Genomic DNA, 18,806 nt, shown 5'->3' with positions numbered 1-18,806 from the left:
TGAGGTGACTGGTCTCACCAGGCAGAGAGTAAGAGACAAATGGCCTCTGAAATCGGAGAGAGCATGATGCTGGGTTGCATGGCTGAGTTTGGGACGGAAAGAACATGCTCTGTCTGGGTAATTTTGTATTTTTTTGTGTTGAAACAAAATATTGAGCCCTCAGCCTAGTGCTGTCAAACACAGTTATTTAAAACAAATTAAGTAGTAAATAACAGCAGCAAAGTGTGTAAACACAGCAGCAAGTGTTAGTAAATTCTGGGTAGAGACTGAATCACAGCTCTTGGTTATTTGTGCATTACAGCCATACCCACCCCTTGAACGTCTTCTGCCGTGTACGAATTCACTTGCTACACAATCACTGTCCCAGAAATCTGACCCTCATTTAGTAGCTTTAACCTCAGATCATTCCCCTGGTAGTTAATAACGCTCCTGCGGAGGGGCTCCTGACACACCATTCATCCTTTGCAGCTCTTCTTTAACAATTAACAGCGTTAACAATGCTTTTAATACTGTGTCAGCTCACAGTCATTATTCAGGTTCGGTGCTGGGCTGTAATTGAAACCATTTGTCTGAAGCTTTCCTTCCTGCTCCAGCTTTGCTGGCAGAGCCGCCACCTCCTGCTCCTTGGGGTCAAGTAAGAAAGCGCAGTGCTGGAGGTGGCCACATCCCTGGGCTGTTCCCAGACCTGAAACAAAGCTGCACAACTAATGATATATTAATGTATTAATCTGTTATTGACCATTATGGCAGCACATGGTTGGTTTCTTGGGCATGGTACCAGGTTGTACTCCCTGTTTCCAGGCTCTTCCACTGCTGGGGCAGGATGGGTGCTGCAGCCGCAGCCCCAGTGCACCTGAGGAGCAATGTGCGGGGCTGGAGCAGCATTGGTGCTGGCACTGCTGCAGTGCTCCATGCTCACCTGGGAGGGAGGTGGGTATTTAAGGGCTTCGGGTTTTCGTTTTGTGAGCTTTGGTGTTTTCAACTGTGTGTGCTGGACAAAGGAGCTTTATTTACTGCTTCAGCCTGTAATAAAGCCACAAGTCCAGGTTAGGTGTCTGTAGTCTCTGTGGGGTGAGTTATGTTGCTGTGGCTGTTTGTACCTGTTGGTAAAGCATGAATGTGTGGTTCGGTGCCAGGAAACACAACCAAAATAAGATGTATTGAATGAATCTAGACAAACCCAAACTGTGCAGCAGTGCCTTTATCTTCTGCAGTTTCTGTGGGCTGCGTTTGGTAACATCTTCTGCCCTTCATGATGGTCACAATGAATCAGTCATTCCACTGGCCAGATGGGCGAGATGGTTAGCAGTAACTTAGGTGTAGGTGTTAAGCTTTGAGCTGCTTATATTCTAATTCAATCAAAGCTGAGCTTGTTTGAAACCATGTGGGTCCCACAGAGATGGCAGCAGACTTGGACTCGTGAAGGCTCTAGCAGATCATGCAAAACCAACCTAGAGACAGGGACATGTCCCCAGGAGGAGCCCACGCAGGGCTTACACTGTCCTTGTTCACAAAGGTGGCAAAGCCTGACCCAGCTGCTGACTGCGCTCAGTGCATCAGTAGCAGACAGCTGAGTCTTTGAAACTACACCCTAAAATCTTACCCTGACTTCATATTCTCACTCATTCAATTGCCTTTGTGATTTTTCTATGGCTATATTTGTGTGTGGTATGTTCACACATAAAGACAAGTTTGTTAATTAAAAAGAAAGGAGCGCCTTGGCATTTAGAGCCACCCTGCACATCGGAATCGAGCTTTAAGAAAAACAGAGGCTTCTGTAGCAGGCAGTAGATGAACTCTTCTATATTCCGTGTCCTAAGGGAGAGTATTATAAACTCTGCTGTCAAGATATAAAGCCTCATGAATGCAGCTCAATAAATCATACCCATTAGGAAGTGCGGAGCCGGATTTTCCTTGACTTTTGGTCTACTTCAGACCCGTGCTCAGTTATTCCTGCACGTGCTTGGGTACGTGCAGCGGCTTTGACACTGGGATGAGTGCAGAGTCATGCACATGAGCTGTCGCTGAGCTGAGCTGCACATATTTGTGTTAGCATGCAAATAAAGCAGCTTCAGCTAACACAAAGCTATGAAGATGTCTCTTCATTAAGTTCAGTTTTATGGCATAATTGATTTGTGTGGGGTGTGCGGCTGGTGCTTGCTCTGATTGCCTTCCTGACATTGAAGGAATCCACAACAATCACGCTGATAACAAGCCATTTACACATATTCAATTAAATTACTGGTAATTCTGATATGGCTCAGTATTGCACATGGGTTAGTTTCATTTCTATGTAAATTCTACCCTGATTTAGCAAAGTCTTAATTGTTTAAGAGCAGATTAGGCTAAATGGTTTTAATTGAATCTTATGTGAATTCTTTGCTTCTGCCTTTAAGGAACCCGTTCATAAAGATTTTTCTTTTGGATGCTGTGCACAGACAGAATGGGATGCTGGCGCCCGTTCTGGCTTCGCTTTAGGCCGCTGTCTTTGCCTCAGAATTGAATTCTTACCAATGAATTATGCACACGGGGGTTGTACACACACGAAATGGAAGAAGAAAACAGGCAAAAAAAGGAGAGAGGTTCAACTGCCTCCTCGGGGCCAGGCCCCTGCCACATCCAGATTCAGGTCTTGGATCTGTGTCATTCACACTGTTCATTTCCATTGCTGGTCACTCGGACCCCCTAAAGTGATGTCCCCAAGCAAGGAGGGCTCTTGGACCGCTGGTTTGACTGCGCTGCTCCTGGGTAAAGCAGAAGGGGTTGTAATTTTCCAGGCAGGTACCTCGATTTCAAAATCTGACATAGTGGGTGAGCATTAGTTGAAATAATTGTAGAAAAATGATTGTAGAAACTGCTTCTACTGCAGCATCTTTAATACAAATGAGGTATCATTAGCAGCGATACTTATTTTGTTGCGATTGTTAAGACTTAGCAGTGATTATTGTTGGCACACATATCCGAGTGAAAATCCATTATTTTGGTTAAGACATTTAAAATATCAAGCTAATGGAATAATTAAAGGAAAAAAAGAGATAAAAATAAACAGAAAGCAAAGTGACCCAGTCATGCCACCGCTCCCGTGTGCCGCATGTCCCCCCAGGCAGTGGGAGCTGTGCCCAGTGCCCTGTCCCTGGGGTCCTGCCTCCGTGGACGTGTTGGAGGGAGGTGAGGACAGGGATACCCAGTGAGGTGACTCATGAGGCTTGCGCAGGGCGAGGGCCAGAAGTGGGGCAGGAGGGTGATGGGGGAAGATGGTGCCGTGGCTGTGAGGATCGGAGGCGGATGAGAGGTGAGGAGCCGCACCTCGGGTGCCGGGTAATGCGCCAGCTGGGGCAGGTTGTGGTTTATGTGTGACGCCCACAAATCTCAGTTTCAAGTGAGAGAGCAAAAGCAGCAGAAGGTGGGCAGATGCCGTGTGAACTCCTGCAGCCTTTGTGTGTGACCATACCATGCTTCTCAAGGAAAAGCATCTCTCGATACCCAAAGCCAGACTGCTGGGGGTTTAAAGGTGAATTAGGAAGCCAGGTAAAAAAGGCTTCAATCCCTGCTCTAATCGACTGGAAAACCCATCAGGCAGGTTTCAGAAGATTCTCCTCTGCTCATGGAAATCAGGACAGGCTGCAGGCAAGGCATTTGGGAGTGAAGCCCACTTCACTTCCCTCAATGCTGCTGAATGCAGCATCTCCTGGTGCTCTAGGGAATGTGGAGGAGATCCTGCTTCTCCGGTTCCTCCTGTGCCTCTGTCACAGCATGGGCTGCAGCAACCCGTGCTGCCACGTGAAGTCCCAGATATAGTCTGTGCTCCTGATTTCAGCCTTTCAGGGCTAGCAGGGAGCCACATGGAAGCATAAAATCGAGCCCATGGAAATGGATTGTGGCAATGCCAGTGTTCTATGTGCCAGTTAGATGCTGTTTCTGAGCAAGCTGTCAGCAAGAAACAGTTCAAAATTCAACACATGATCTAAATAATAAAAGAGGAATTCCATAGTGCCAGGAGATAAAAATTCCAATCTCTTCTTCATTAATACCAAAGGAGTTTGGGGATACAGGGAACCTGTGTTCCTGTGCCACTCTGTGGGACCGCTTTGCCTTCACCTGGCAAGCAAAGCCCAGGGGCCGGCCTGCTGCGGGCAGTGGGATGGGAGGCTCTGCAGCAGAAGGATGGTGCAAGGGCACGTGTGGCCCCAGCACCCTCTGCTCGGGGGCATCTCTTGTCTGAATGTCTGAACACAGGGGATTTGGAGGGGCAGTTTTATGCACTGCTTATCCACCGCTCCCGAGGTGAAATCCAGCTTTCTGTGGGGTTGCAATTCTGAATGAGGTTGGGCCCATGGTATTGGAAGGGTTGTTAAAGTTCCTGTGGGTTATTCAATGCGGAAAACCCCAATTACTTGAAATGATGAACGAATTGGTCCATTGGAGCCACCTGGCATTAGGAGTGGCCCACGGAGAGCAGCAGTGAGCTCGTTACTCCCTGCTAAAAGGTGCTCATGGAGGCAGGCAGGGTTTCTGCAGCTCGGGGTGGAGCTCTGTGGGATGCACTGGTGTTCGAAGCGGTTGGACTGAGGAGCCCTCTGCTCTTCGGGGTTTGTACCTTCCACACATCTCTGTTTTAAAGAGTTGCCTCGGTACCAGAGCAAAAGTATTTTTAGATCCATTTAGGAGCACGGTTTTGTGAGGCTCTTGTTCCCAGATCCATTAAGGAGCTTTCTGGGGAAGCCGTTGCACCTCAGTGCTCCCTGAAGATGTTCTGAGAGCTCCTGGTAGCACATAAAGCTCTGGAAATGAGTGGCTGAGATGATGATTCTGAATGCATACAAAAGTGATTAGTGGCGATGGGTAATCGGGATCTCTTTCAGTGAAGAGCCTCAGGAACTTTTCTTGAACTTGGGCCTGAGTGATCCTTGCAATCCCGGCTACTGAGGGTCCTACTCATGCATTTAACCTGGTGATCAATGCGTTGGGTTGCTGGTTACAAGGAATTGGCTGAGGAAAAAATAGTTTGAGAAATACGTAGATAGTAGTTTGAACATAAAATATGTCCCTGTAATGTCCTTGGTTTAAGAAGAAAACAAAGCAGCACTTTGGAAATCTGACAGTGAAGTCATAATGCTTCAACACTTTCAAGCCGTTTTCAAGAGGCATCTCCTTTTCCAGCAGCAGATCTGCAACAGCCCAGCAGGTTTTAAAGCAGCACAGGTACAAGGGCTCAGACAAGCCTGCAGATTTAGAGGCCAGAAGGGAGCACTGCATCTGTTGAGCCTGACCTGCAAGGGCCGGGGGGAGCAAGCAGGTTTTGCTGCTGTTGCAAGGGAGCAGAGAGAGTTCAAGGAGCTGTGCTGAGGCTGGGGGTGGCTTGGGCAGGACAAGTCCTGTGAAATCCTCATCAGATGTCTAACCTATACAGATAACATTTATTTAGACTTTTTATGGAAGCAGCTGCAATTGGATAGAACACGAATCCATGCTCTATCTGCATCATATCCCAAGTCAGATGTCCATGGACAGGCGAACTTCTTTTCGATATCGTGCTTGTCCCTGTCCTCACCCAGTGCTCTGCTGCTGGTCTGTGGAGACACTGTAAAATAAATCTTCTTTAAGCACAAGATGCAGCGACCTGGAGGCTTGTAAAGGATGGAAATGGGTCGTTGGGAGAATTTACTTGGGTAATTGCTGAAAGGGGATCTCAGCCCAATGCTTCTGGCTTGGGCTCGTAAATCAGGAGCCACTGTGTAGTTTATGTGTCTCTGCATAGCTGTAAGGATCTCCTGTAACCTTCAGAGGTTAACCCAGTCCTAATTGCTGCTTAATTTCATTATCCATCATCATGGATGTAGAGTGGCCCTGGTGATAGGTGGCTGGGGTTGGGGTTGAGCCCTGCGTGCTCTGTGTTGCATTTGTCTGCTGCTGCCTGATCTGTGCTGCTGGCTCTTGGCTGAGGACTGCTTTGTCTCAGCTTTGCTTTTTCAAGGGGAGCTGCAGGCATGCCTTTGAAACGTGCTCCATATCTCTTGCTTTTCACCTCGTAATCTTTGGTCCTGTACAGGACATTAGCTCGGAGGGAGTAAGCCCATCTGGGTCTCTGCTTATGAGCATCCTCTTCCAGATGGGAAAGGCTGGGGCATCAGCACATCACAGTCTTTAGTTCCATTGTATGCCATCCGCTGGCAGGGTGGGTTGAGAACACGGTTACAATGGAATATTTGGAGTACACCTGGTGATGCCAGTGGTGTTATTGCAAAGAATTACTGGGGGAAAACCTCCCAGACAGCTGCCTGTAGGATGCCGGTGGTGATACCGGAAGGGGTTAAAGGCAAACTGAAGGGAGGAACAGCACAGGGTTCATGCAGGTTTAATTATGTACTTACATCTAGAAGACAACGCTGACTAAAATGCATTTATTCATTTGTGCCTCAAACTTTGTCAGTGGAGCGTGGAGAAGGAACAGGCACTGGCAGGTGAACTTCAGGGAGGAAACTCGGATACGTGCGAGCACAGATGCTGCTTCAGGAGGAACTTCAGGAAGTTCCATATTGAAAGACGAATGGGAAAACATGGGAAGTGTTTGCAGCTCAGCAAAGCTCAGTGGGCTGGGGGGAAATGGCTTTCTTCAACAGGAGTCAAAATGTGATCGCCAAAAGAAACGGGAATTCGGGCACACAATGGAAATGGAATTAAGTGGGGTTTTTGCTTTTGCTTTCCTTCTGTTTGACCGCACATCGCTATGGGAGGCTGCTAGCTTTTACACTGGGAAAGCTGGCGTTTGATGCTCAGTCCCTACTATCTGAGATGAAGGTAGGGTCTGAATATGCTCCCAGAAAGAGGAGTGGCTATGAAGGCACGCTGGGAGGGAGTTCAGCGCTTGCTTGGTTTGAGTATGATACTCACGGGGCTGCTGCGTTTGGGCTCTTTGTTGAAAGCTGCTTTTGGGTTTTGTGTTGGTTTTTTCTAGTCATTTTTTTAAAGCACTAATTGGAAAATTAAGAACATTCAACTCCCACGCGTCCATTTGTCATGTTCTGCTTTGCCACCGTCTCTAAGTGAAGGGTTTCATCCTTTCCCTGCGATGCACAATCAGTGTGAACCACAGACACCTCCCTGCAGCAGGAATGCATTAGTTCATCAAAACCACCCTGCTGTACTCGGGAAAGCAGAGCCCAGGAGCGTGCAATGGCTTGTTTACAAGCAGAAATACCTTTCCCATGGCTGCGATGAAACAAAGCCATGTAGTTAGAGTGATAGCGTTAATTCCTGTACCTTAATGTGTGTGAGAGGGTGGGATGGCAGGGCTGAGCCCTGAGCAGTGACCCCGCAGGCTGAGGGGCTGCTCGCCTCAGGGCAAGAGGCTTTCTGTTCTGTAACTCCACATCCATTACCTTCAGCAGTTGAGTGTAAAGGGGAATTCCCTGGCGGTTCTGTAATAAATTATACATACAGATAACAATGCACCATACCGGCTCTGTGTGAGGGCAGTAGTAGTGATGCGCAGCCACATGTGGGTCACCATTTCTTAGTGTTCGTGTTTTGCCAGAGCCTTTAATATAACTTAATTTGGCCATTAGTTTCTAAAATCTGCCATGCCTGAAACCCCACATAGTAAGAAGGCCTTTCTAATGGTGATGCAGCCAATGCTCTCTCTTCCTTTGTGATAGTATCAAAAGGTAAACTTAAAAAGAAGCAATTAAGGTTATTTCAGTAAATCTGCTGGTATCATTAAACTACAAACACATTCTTATGGCTGCAGAGAGCAGTCAGTGCCATTTCCCCCCCACTGACTGTATCTTTCACTTCAAACAAAAGTTTATCAACAGGAATGGTCTTCCTCAGAGGTTTTTCCTGGCTGAACTGAGCACTGCTTTTGTGCTCCCCTCTTGCACAAAGTGTTGAAACTAATCCTCTGAGCCTGAAAAGCATCTGTAGGTGTGTGAGGGTCATTAATGTTCCTCAGATGGGCTGTTCACACTTGCCTCTCTGGGTTCCATTAAAGAAACTCCCCTTAGAACCTGGCTGCTTTGGTTTCCTGGCCTGGCTTCTCCTGCAAGGTTTTGTCTCTGTTGTGAGCATTCAGCTCAGCCTTTCTTCCCCTCACCTGCAAGGGTGTGTTCTCATCCCGCATCCGCTCAGGTGATGATATCAAGGTGAGCGAGAGGATGAACCCAGCTTGATCCGCGTGGTGAAGAGAGGAGACTCGTGCTTTACTTGCCCTGAGTCTCTCTATGGGCTTGTGCCCGTGTACGCTTGGGTGTCTAAAAACACCATTGGGAATGGGTGTGTTTAATTTTCCTGAAGGTATTTATAACTATTGGATTGTAACCCCTGGCCCAAGGCCCTCCCTCCCCTTGCAGACTGTGTCTGCTGTGGGTGAGCAGAGCCAGGGCGCTCGGATGTGCCATTTTCCAGCTGCGCTGAGAAGTCACAGTGCAAATATCTTGGTATGGTTTGATCGTTCCCCTTCAGACCTGCACAGACTCCTCCATTTCCTGGTGCTGGGCTGTGTTTTATGGACTAGTGACCCATGTAAAACCATGTGGTTACAAATGCATCAAGGAGTACGCAGCGCTAAAATCAACACTGGACCAACACTGACAAGCCACGTGTGGTTCTGTTCCAGGGGATAAGCTAAATGCTCTTGCCACTCCTTGAGATGTTTTGAGTCTTTACAGTCACTCTATTCCCTGGTTTCTCTGCCTAATGGATCCTCTTACACATCCTTTGTCCGCTGAGGTTTCTGATGGCTGTGAAAATCAAAGCATTTAAATATGAGATTGGATTAGCACTACAGAAGCTTGTTTTCCAGTAAAGTCTCTGTCTCCGTTGCCAACTCTCCTTTTACTTCAGACTGGCGGAGAATAGATCCTCTAAGTATTTCCTTTTCACTTTGTGCTTGGCACGCCTGGTTTATTTGATTAATAATAGACTGCATGCAAATCCTTTCCCTCTGGGAATCTTGAAATATCCTTCATCTGCACAGGTCTTTCAGCACGGCATTTTAGAAATGGTTACTTACTGGTCAGCATGAAGGAAGGGAGCAAATGTGTTGGCCAGATGAAAAGATAAAGCAGCATTAGTGGAGTATGTTGGTCGCTTCGCTTCAGCCTCTCTGGGTTTGAAAAATGTCTGTAATTTAATGTTTCCAAGTGAGGCCTGATATTACCTTTAAAAGAAACAAGCGGGTACAACCTGAACAGCTCAATGTCACCATGGAAGTTTTTAGTAATGATGTTGCTATTCCTGGAAAATAAATGGCCCCCTCAGCACCTTTGCTGCGGGTGACATCGGAGGCAACATCTGTAATTCTGCACCTCCGCTGGCATCACCTCTGAATCGCTGAACGAGCCACCAGCAAGAGCAGGCTTGTATCAGCAGCTTGATATTTATATCTTGGCAGGGAGCTTGTGTTTGCTGGTATCATTTGTCTCTGAAGAACAGTATCTGTAGTACATGAAAATACATTTTCTACCCTTCTCCTTCGCCCCCGTTACTGATGTCCTCTGCAGCCAGCCATCTCGCAGCCGCCTTCCTTTCCACACACCATCTATTCCTACCCCTTTTGTTCAGTAATACCTGGGGAGGAGGGGGAATCACTGGGGTTTGAGCTGAGCCGGAGGTGAAGGAGTCATTGCAGCCTTAGGACAAACCTGCCCGGGGTCAGGCAGGGCTGACCTCCCAAGCACAGCGCAGCGGGCACTGCCCAAGGGTGAAATGAGGCGCTGGGCTCAAAACCTCTTGTTTCTCAGCCACCCCTGAAGCAAAGGCTGCCAGCCAGGACCGATGCTGCCCTGGTGCCTGCAGGTCCCTGCAGTAAGCGCTGGGTGCTGGGGTGAGCCCAGGCTCTGCAGTGCAGGGTGCTGCGCTCAGGGAGCACCAAAGCCCCAGATGTGGTTGAATGGAGAGAATCACTTCATTTAAACAGCCTGGGCCATGCACACCCTGTATGGAGACACAGTGTCAACCTATGAGAAATAACGGTGCGATTGGGCTGGGGCCAGGGCTGACTCGGAAGCAATTTGGGTTTCCTTTCCTCTGTTTTAAGGGTCAAGTGCACCCACGGAGGGGCTGTGCTGCTCCACTGCCTGGCCCAGCTACTGTGGCACAGCTCCACAAATGATTCCCCATGCGAGTGCATGCTCTGCAAGTACATTGATCAGCATGTTTGAAGTGCTCTCTAGTTCATCTGCTCTTTCTTCCACTGCAGGAGTTTTGCTTTAGCTCAAATTAATACTTTTAAAGTACTTCTTGCTTTTTGAAGCTTTTGTGCAAAAGTGAAAAACTTCATTTTAGTTGAAAGTTTTATTTTGGGGTGGGTTTTTTTTTTTTTTAGTAAAACAATTTGAAAATAATTAAATTGCACTTGAGGAATCAAAATTGTCATTTGAAAATGTCAAAACAAACTGGCTTGTGGCTTCTGCAAGATTTCTAATGTTCATTTAGTAAATGTTTTGATCAACTCAAATCTGATTGATTTGATTGATTGCTTCAGCACTTTTGGGGGTAGAAAAGGACAGAAAGTTCTATATCAGTTATTGCCTTCATTCCAGTCGGGATTTAACATTTCAGTGCCAGAGATCCATAGGCACATCCAAACACTTCTATTTGCCACAGGTAGATCTTGGAGCTTAATGTTCGGTAAAATAGCTGGAGCCCAGGCAGTGCTCTGTGTTGTGCTGGTTTGTGTGTCCCTTGGCCTGTGGAGCTGCGGATGTGCTGCAGAAAGCCTGGCTTCGTCCAGCACGATGAAAACAGGGATTGCTCCTCACAGGAGGAGTTAGTGAGCAGTGCCCGGCTGCCTCTGAGCACCGGCTAGATAAGTTTAGGGAAGCAGATTGGTTTCTCTGCACCTGAGGGGGTTTTGGCCGGAGCAGCTTAAATTGCATCATAAACCTAAACCTTACACTACAGAACCGGGAGGATTCTGTGGCACCTCCTGCCCCCCCGGCCGCCTGCCTGGAGGTTTGACCAGGCTGAGCTGCAGTGAGGGGGGGTCTTGGAGTGAATGAGGTGGAAAGTGGTGATACCTGTAAAAATGAACAGGGCCGTCAAGAGAAAGGGGAAAATGAGAGCTGTGCACTGAGCTCCCCGTGGCAAAGGTGCTGGTGCCCCGCGCAGCCCAGGGGTTTGTCACTGTTCTCCCAAGACTGAACTGAATTAAATGTTGAACTGGTAAATGGGAGTAAATTCACTCCACGCTTGTCTGCACAAATGGTAGGTGCAATTTAGCAGTGATGCCTCAATGCCTTTCCAAGTGGCATCTCACTTAGAGGGGGAAAGAAAGGAATAGAAGGCAAGGCAGAGGTCAGCAGCATGTGTCAAAGTGTTTTATAGAGCCAAAGGAAACCATAAACCAAAGCTGAGACCCCCTGACAGCCAGAAGAAATAGACAGCCTCAAGCAGCTTGCTTTCTGCCTATGTGATGCAGTGAGCTGCCTCTCTAAAACCACATTCTTCCTGGCATCTAAATGGGCCCTGAAAGGCACAGCTGTGTGTTCACCTGGGAGAGCTGAGAGCTTCTGTGTCTTCCCCAGGCTACCTGGTTTGGGTTTTGGGGTTGGGTTTCTGAGCAAGCAGAGTGCTGGCTGCTGGCGCCGGCTTCAGGCGCCTTCCCTTGGGGCACTTCTTCCTGCGCAAGGCACAGCGTTGTGGAGCAGCTTTGGAATCGTGAAGGTAAAATGGTTTTCCAAAGGGACCAGCAGAAAGGTGCAGAAGTGGAGGTGTGAAACACGGGAATGTCCTTGTCCAAGTGCTGCAGTCTGTATGTGGAAAATGAGCAGTGCCCGGTCTCTGCGTGGGCAGGAAGGAGGTTTCCTCGCTGGGATGACCTTCCCGGTGCCGGTTCTGTGCCGGGAGCTGTGGGCATCGGGCAGAACCTGAGACCTGGGCAGCAGCAGCTGGGTCAGAAAATGGGGGCAGGTGGGCAGCAAAGCAACATGGGGCTGGCAGAGGAAAGGCAATGCGGCTGAAATCTGCAGCTTGTCAGGCCGGTAACAAAGGGGATGGATGACAAGGACGGACACAATCCAGCTTTTAATTGCCTGGAGAGAGTTTTTCCATTTCCTGACAGATTTTAGTGTTTAGCTGTGGAGAACCAAATGCAGAAGCCCAGGTGCGGTGTTCCCAACGCCCTTTGAAGAGGGATTACAGCTTCTTGGCTTCTTAAAAATGTTTCTGTAAATTTAGGCAGATTCATTCCTGGCATGACTCTATTAACTTACAAGTGCTGTTATCAAGAGTACCCAAATGCCAGCAAGCTCTATCACAACGGAGCTGGGGACATCCAACAGAAGTGATCAAAGAACTTGAAGAATTTAGAAGGAAAGATTAAAAGAACAAAATGTTTCAATTGGAGAAATGGCGACTGAGAGTGGCTGCGATGATCGGCTACCGGTGTGTGAGGGTGTGGGTGCTGAGAGCATCACTTTAATGTGCGTTTAGCCAGAAGTAGTGGGAAAAGCCATAAGGCATCGATGAGGCTTTTTCCTTTTAGTGTTTAGAGCTGATAGAGGAACACGTCCACATGTTTGTCTGGGTGGTCACCTCTTTAGGCACCAAAGTCCAGATTCTTTTCCTTGCCTTTCATGCATTCTCCTCCTGGCTGGATTTGGATGTGCCCTTAAAGCGTACCTGTCTCTGCTGTTGGGCAGTAGAGCACCTTAGGCATAAGCAGTGCTTGAGGATCCACACCTAAACCAGAGGTGACAGGCTCTGAGAGGCCCAGGTTCAACTGGCACTGGTGGAAATTAGGATGCTGAGGTTAGCTGTGGGAAAAGAACACTTGCAACTTATTTAGAGCAGAATACCCTGGCAACACCTGGAAAGGCATTTACATTCCTAAGGCCAACATCCAGGCACCACCATTGTCATTTAAATTCCCATTCAATTTTCATGTAATTCTGAGGCTGCCTTAGCAAAAATCCTTACCTGGGAATTTTGCACTGGCGAGCATGAAACCCCCCCTAAAGCTGATGCTCACCAGATGCTCAGTCCGGGGTCAGAGTAAGTCCTGCTGATACTCCTGCGTAGCCCGAGATGCTTACCCACCTTCTACTGCAGTGGTGGGTGAAAGGCAAATTGCACCCTGTGGCAACGGCACTGCAACACGGCCACGTCTGCCTTAGAAATTCAGACTGTGTGTCTCTGGGCGGCTTCAAAAACCCAGCCTGGATGAGTCAGAGTTTACTGGGCATGGAGATACACCATGAACGGCAAAACCTCCTGCAGACTGGTACAGAGACTGCTGGGTATGACAGAGCTTTTCACCTTCAGCAGGTGCCTGTAGACAAGCCGAAGCATGCAGGCACATCATCTCCATCATCAGAGGTGATGGTGCTCCCATGGGAGGGTTTGCACAAGAGGGGAGTGGGTGCGACCTCAGGCGGTCCATCAGTGATGATCTGAAGTGGGGATGCGTAGAACTGCACCTGGAAATCTCTGAACCGTGTTTGTTGATGAAGAAGCCTGTAACCAGCAGCAAAGCTCGTCTTTGTTTCACAAATTGTTTTGGGAAAGGGGAAGGAGAGTGTCCTAATTTCCTTCTTGCAGGTATGGGGTCTTCCACTCCTCAGCATCCCACTTTAATGAGCCCTTGTTTCCTCTTGGTGTATTTCAAAGTCATGGTTAGGTAGGGCTGAATTTGCCTTTGACATAATTAGTCTGATAATTAGAGCTTTGTAAGGTGCTTAAATGAGAGAAGCAAAGAGATGTCAGGGGGTGTGGGAAGGGGCTGTGCTGAAGTTTTCCTAACAAAAGAGCTGGAAAACAAAGTTAGAGAAGTCCCAGAGTATTTGAGGACTGGAGAGAACCCATGGGGTGTACTTGAGATGAAATCTGGCTTCAACCAAACTGCTTGGGCTTTCAGATGAAGATGTGCAGAAGTCTTCTCATTGGTATCTCTGTAACAGTTGCCTTCTGCATGAATCTGCGTCCTCTCCCCAGCCAACCTGGCTAGTGTGGAGCCCCGTGTAAAGGTTGGTAAGACTGGGGTGCACCGGTGTTTCCTTCTTCATGCAGCACCCTGCCTCTGCTGCAGGTGCAGTGAGTACTGTGATGGCTGCAGCAAGGAATGTTCCATTTCCTCATCTTTTTTCTGCTATGAGCTCAGAGGCTGCAGCTGTGTATGGGCAGCTGTTGAGCTGAGGAGTTTCAAGTACCTGCAGCTAGCTGTTGTATATTCTAATGCCAAGGCATAGAAGTGCCATGCCAAAATAGTGCAGTGATATTCACAGGAGGCTGGTGATTCATTGTAAACCACCAAGTTGCACTAAAATACCATTTTCTACTGATCTGATATACAGTGTTCACCATAAACACCGGTGTGTAGGGTAGAGGTAAGCCTTATGGCACCTGAGAAATGACATGAATGCTCCAGTGGAAATCTATTAGATGGAGTGGGGAGGAAGAGGAGGAGGGGGAATACCCACAATGCCCATAAATACTTGATCCATCTGACTTCCTGCTTTACCCAATAGGATCAACACAAGATCTGTTCCATACATACAACGTGGCCAGAAAATCTTTCCTGTAAATTGGGTGCAAATATTTACCTGAACTGGGGAGGAAGTCGGGGTTATCATGGAACCCAGCGTATTCGCTGGGTGGCTGTTGCTTCCTCAGCGCCTGCTCTGGCACAGTGAGATGCTGCTGGTGTTTCAACAAGTGTTTTTAATCAAAGGGGTCATTCTTAGGCTGGGACAAGCCTGGTACCTCTGCAGAGAGTAGGGCAGAAGCTGTTTGCCTCTGTATGACGACAAAGCACTCCATAATCCCAGCAGGCGAAGGGGTAGCACCATTGGGCAAATAATCTTTTATTGCTTGGTGTGTGTTCAAAGGTGTCTGCGGCAGATTGCTGGCAGAGCAGGGACTCGTCAAAGGGTTGCTGTGAGGCAAGGTGAGGAGGGGAGAACTTTAAGGAGTTATAGCTCTTACAGAAACCTTTGACAAAGGCCTGTCGTATGGCACAGCCTGTGTGGGGCTTGTGAAGCACTGAGCCTGGCAGCCTGCGGGTTGGAGCCGTGTCTGTACCTCTGCCCGCTTCCCAGGGGCACACTAAAGCCGTGTCTCGCTGTCCTGCCAGCCGTGCGCTGATGAAACAACCCCATGGGCTCATCCTGGCCATCTGGCCACCAGCTGGGTTAGAGGGAATGGATGTACTTGCTGGAAACCCTGAATGAGCACATCCAGGAGTGCTGATGGCAAGGGTTTTGCAAGAGATCCTTTTACAAACCCGTGTGTTCCCAGCTCGAGTTCTTGTCTGTGTTACAGACATCTGCTAGCTTGTTGTTCCCGTAGTAGGGAGTTTCATGTGGATGAGGATATTGCAGCTGGCACAGCTTGGCTTCTGAACAGCTTTTGCTGAGACTAAAAGTACATCCTTTAAAACAAAAATGCAACTGTGAGGAAGCTGGTTTTTAATTATTTTAAGTTTTTGGTTGTGGTCCTCGTCACTCCAAGAGCAGTGCTACCTGCACCACTTGTCTCTCCTGGTCATTTGTTCCTTTGGTTGCAGTAAGTTCTTGCACAGATGAGATTCATGTGATGTCCTGCACAGAAATTACTGGAAAATGTGCCCAATGCTACTCACTGTGTTTTTCTTTCCTTTATCACTAAGTAATTGATTCTCACTCCACAAAAGCAGTTGCTGGCTTACTACTGGTCATGGTTTCAGTGTTCATTCAGAGCTAAGGTATGTATTTACCCATGGCTTTGTTGCAGTAAGCGTATTGATGAGCAAAGCAGAATTGTTCATAGTGGTGGTGCCCTCATTTTGGAGGCGGCTGCATAGGGCAGTCTCCACAGATGATACTGGTGGTTGGCAACTGTGAGAGCCCAAAGGCTGAATGAGTTTGAGATTGAATTAAGCATGTTCATAGCTTTGATAAGGATTGTTGCAGGTGTGCAAGCAGTGGTTCCGTTTATCGGCATGCACATCCATACTCTGCCACTGCCCATCCTTTCCTCCTTTGTTTAGAGGAAGATTCCTGTAAGCTGTCATTTAGTGCTTGTATATTAAGTATTCAGATCGAGTGGCCATAACAACATGCCTGGGTGAAAAGGTTTCTACTTAATGTGGATTATAAACCCTCCAAGGGAAGGATGCCTTGCTGAATTAATGGTCAGTGCTCACGCCACCTCTTTGCAGCTTTGGGATGCTCTTATTTACACTGACAGGCGTGAGAGCTGACAGCGCAAACCAGGTAAGAGGTGGAGCCAGGGATCCTCATGCGAGTTTGAGGCTCGGTTCATTCAGATGTCTCTCAAGAGCATCATCCTGTGCCTCAGCTGGGGACTGGCTCTGCTCGGAGCCAGGAGCAGCTGATAGGAGACCCTGACCTTTCTGCTCCCCTGGGATTCAGTTTGTCCTGCAATGCACCCTGCCGTTCTCTGTAGCTATTCACTTTCCCTGACCCTGGGGGCTGTCTGTGTGCCTGAAACCATGATGGGTTTAAATGCTTGCACTCATATGCATAAGCCCGATTAAGTGGTTTATTGCTTGGGAAGGGAGCATGGGGCGCAAGGAGAAGGGTGCAGGGTGGGATCACAGTGAGGTCCAGGCTCTTGTTCTCGCAAGTGTCATTATTGTGCCCGCTGCAAAGTTTACTGAGGTTTGGCCTCTGGGGTCAGGGAGCTTGAACAAATAAAATCTCCAAAGCTGGAGGGATAAGCATGTTCTATAATGCCATAATCAGTCTGGAGAATGAGCTTTCGCTGCAGCTTCAAATTGGGTCTTCAAATGGTGGTGCACTTAATAGGATTTTACACGTGCTGTGAAATTTCTGAACCTGTCTACGCTGTTGTTTGACATGCAAAGGGCAATGCTGGCTTTTCATTAGCAGGGCTGCACGTCTGACACATCTCCCTGCTAGTGCTGTGGGTAGACGTCTCAAAAGCGAATTGTAATCGAAATCCTGAGCGGGCTGAGATGAGAATTAGCTGCCTGTCTTGTGCTTTTCTGTTTATCTCCAAATGTCAGCACTCTGCACTGGAAGTTTTGATAGGAAGGCATCTGCTATTCCAGGCTAGAGAATTAGCAAAGGAGAGAACCAGGGTGTGGGGAGGCAGAGGGCTAATTGAATCACTGCGGAGACAACAGCTCTGGGATGTGCTCATGGGAGGTCAAAAGAAGTGACAAGTGTGAGATGCAGCAGGAATGACTTGTGCTGGTTTGCAGAGGGGCCACTTGTAGGAAGATTGTATTGCCAAATGGTTGAGACAGGCTGAAGACGGTGATTGTTGTACCTTAGCTGGGAGTGGGGAAGGCATCCTGCTAATGTAGCTGCAGACATGAGCTCACACACATCTTCTGGTCTTGGGCTCAAAGCTGCCTTCCAGAGTGATCCAACTTTAGAAACTGTGAAGTCACAGTTTCCAAGTCCAGCTGCTGCTCCCTATTTCTGGAGAACTTCTCGTTCACTGTGTTTTCCTATGGTGCATCCACAGCTATGCTGCTTTGCTCATCTGTCTGTACTTCAAGCTCCACTCCCAGCAGTGTTCGTACTTCGGGTGGCCTATTAGCTACTTGCAGTGCACTGAAAACAGCATGTGAGTTCTCTGGTCTTCCTCTTGTTTCAGAAGCCACCAAATCCCACTGGAACTGCTGCCTGTGCATGTATGTAGCTCTGCTTTCCTTGTTTTATCCGCTTAGGGAAGGCGATGATTTGAATCCTGATGTAGCTGCCTGGCTGCTTTCAGAATACATTTGAGTTTAAAAATGGCATTGGTGTAAGAAGGCACATTTTTAGAGTGATAGAAGAGGCTACGGCTGATGGCGTGTTCTGTACTTCCATGAGGTTTTGGGGATCAAGCTGTGAGCAACAGGTTAACAGGGTTCTTGATAGGATCTCTGAAAGTGAACCGTAGCTCCTGTGATGACTAATTCAACAGGACCCTTTGCATTCCTCAAGACCTTTATGTATCACTTCTTTGTAAAGGGCCTCAGTATTTGCAACACATGTTTTCTGACCCCAAATCAGCATCTCTCAGTTCATCTGTGTGTGTCAGATGATGCCCAGACTGGGAGAACTCAGAGCTTGCAGTGGATATGGAGGAGAAATATTGGGCCTTCCTCCCACAAACGGGTTTTTAAGATAATTATAATGCTATAAATACTATTTTTAGAAAACAGTTTTCCATAAAATCGGTATAAAAAAGCTGTGGTGCCAGGACAGGTATCTGTAGTTTTTCCAAGTTCAGTTCATGGAAATGTTAAAGGCAGTGAAGAGGTAGCGGGGGACCTTGGCCATTTTTGATAGTATTTGTTCCATTATTCATCTATTTCATTCCCTATGCGTCAGCCTGTGGCAGAGCTTCTTTTGAACAACTCATTGCCTGGGATACTGAGCAAGTGCTGAAGAAATGATGCTGTCACCCTCGGGTGGCTGCAGCAACGCAGGGGCTACTGCAGCCCCTCCAGGAGGAACACGGGGACACACGGTGCTCTTTCACCAGGAGATCAGATGTAAATCTGATGAGGAAGTTGTGAAGAATTAAGCCCTGGTATACGTTGCTTAACCTGCAGAACGTACTTGGCTCGAGACTGATTTATAACAAAGCTGTCATGCAAATGAGACGTAAACACGAGTGATGAAGTGCTGCCGGGCTCTCTTCACATGTGTCAGGTTGGGATCCATGTACAATGAGTAATTAATGTCACTGGGAAACTGCAGGAGAGGGTGACGTAGGGGGGAGTTTGGGAAGAAGTTTTGTTAAAGAAATAAGACTAAAAGCTGTCTCTGTCACAGTTAAGGGGAGTAAAATGAAAGGTGAGGGTTGAGGGTTGGTTGGGAAAGGTTTATAGCAGGAGTCTCTTACCC

General features: G+C 47.9%; 1 long non-coding RNA gene across 1 annotated transcript in view; it reads left to right on the top strand.

Moving 5' to 3' along the window:
- The window catches only part of LOC136019784 (uncharacterized), an 81,932-nt gene that overhangs the window by 16,215 nt on the left and 46,911 nt on the right, over positions 1-18,806 (top strand). The gene's annotated exons all lie outside the window — the stretch shown is intronic.

The sequence above is a fragment of the Lathamus discolor genome, chromosome 10, assembly GCF_037157495.1.
Source record: "Lathamus discolor isolate bLatDis1 chromosome 10, bLatDis1.hap1, whole genome shotgun sequence".
Lineage (NCBI taxonomy): Eukaryota > Metazoa > Chordata > Aves > Psittaciformes > Psittacidae > Lathamus > Lathamus discolor.
This window is presented reverse-complemented; position numbering and strand designations above follow the sequence as displayed.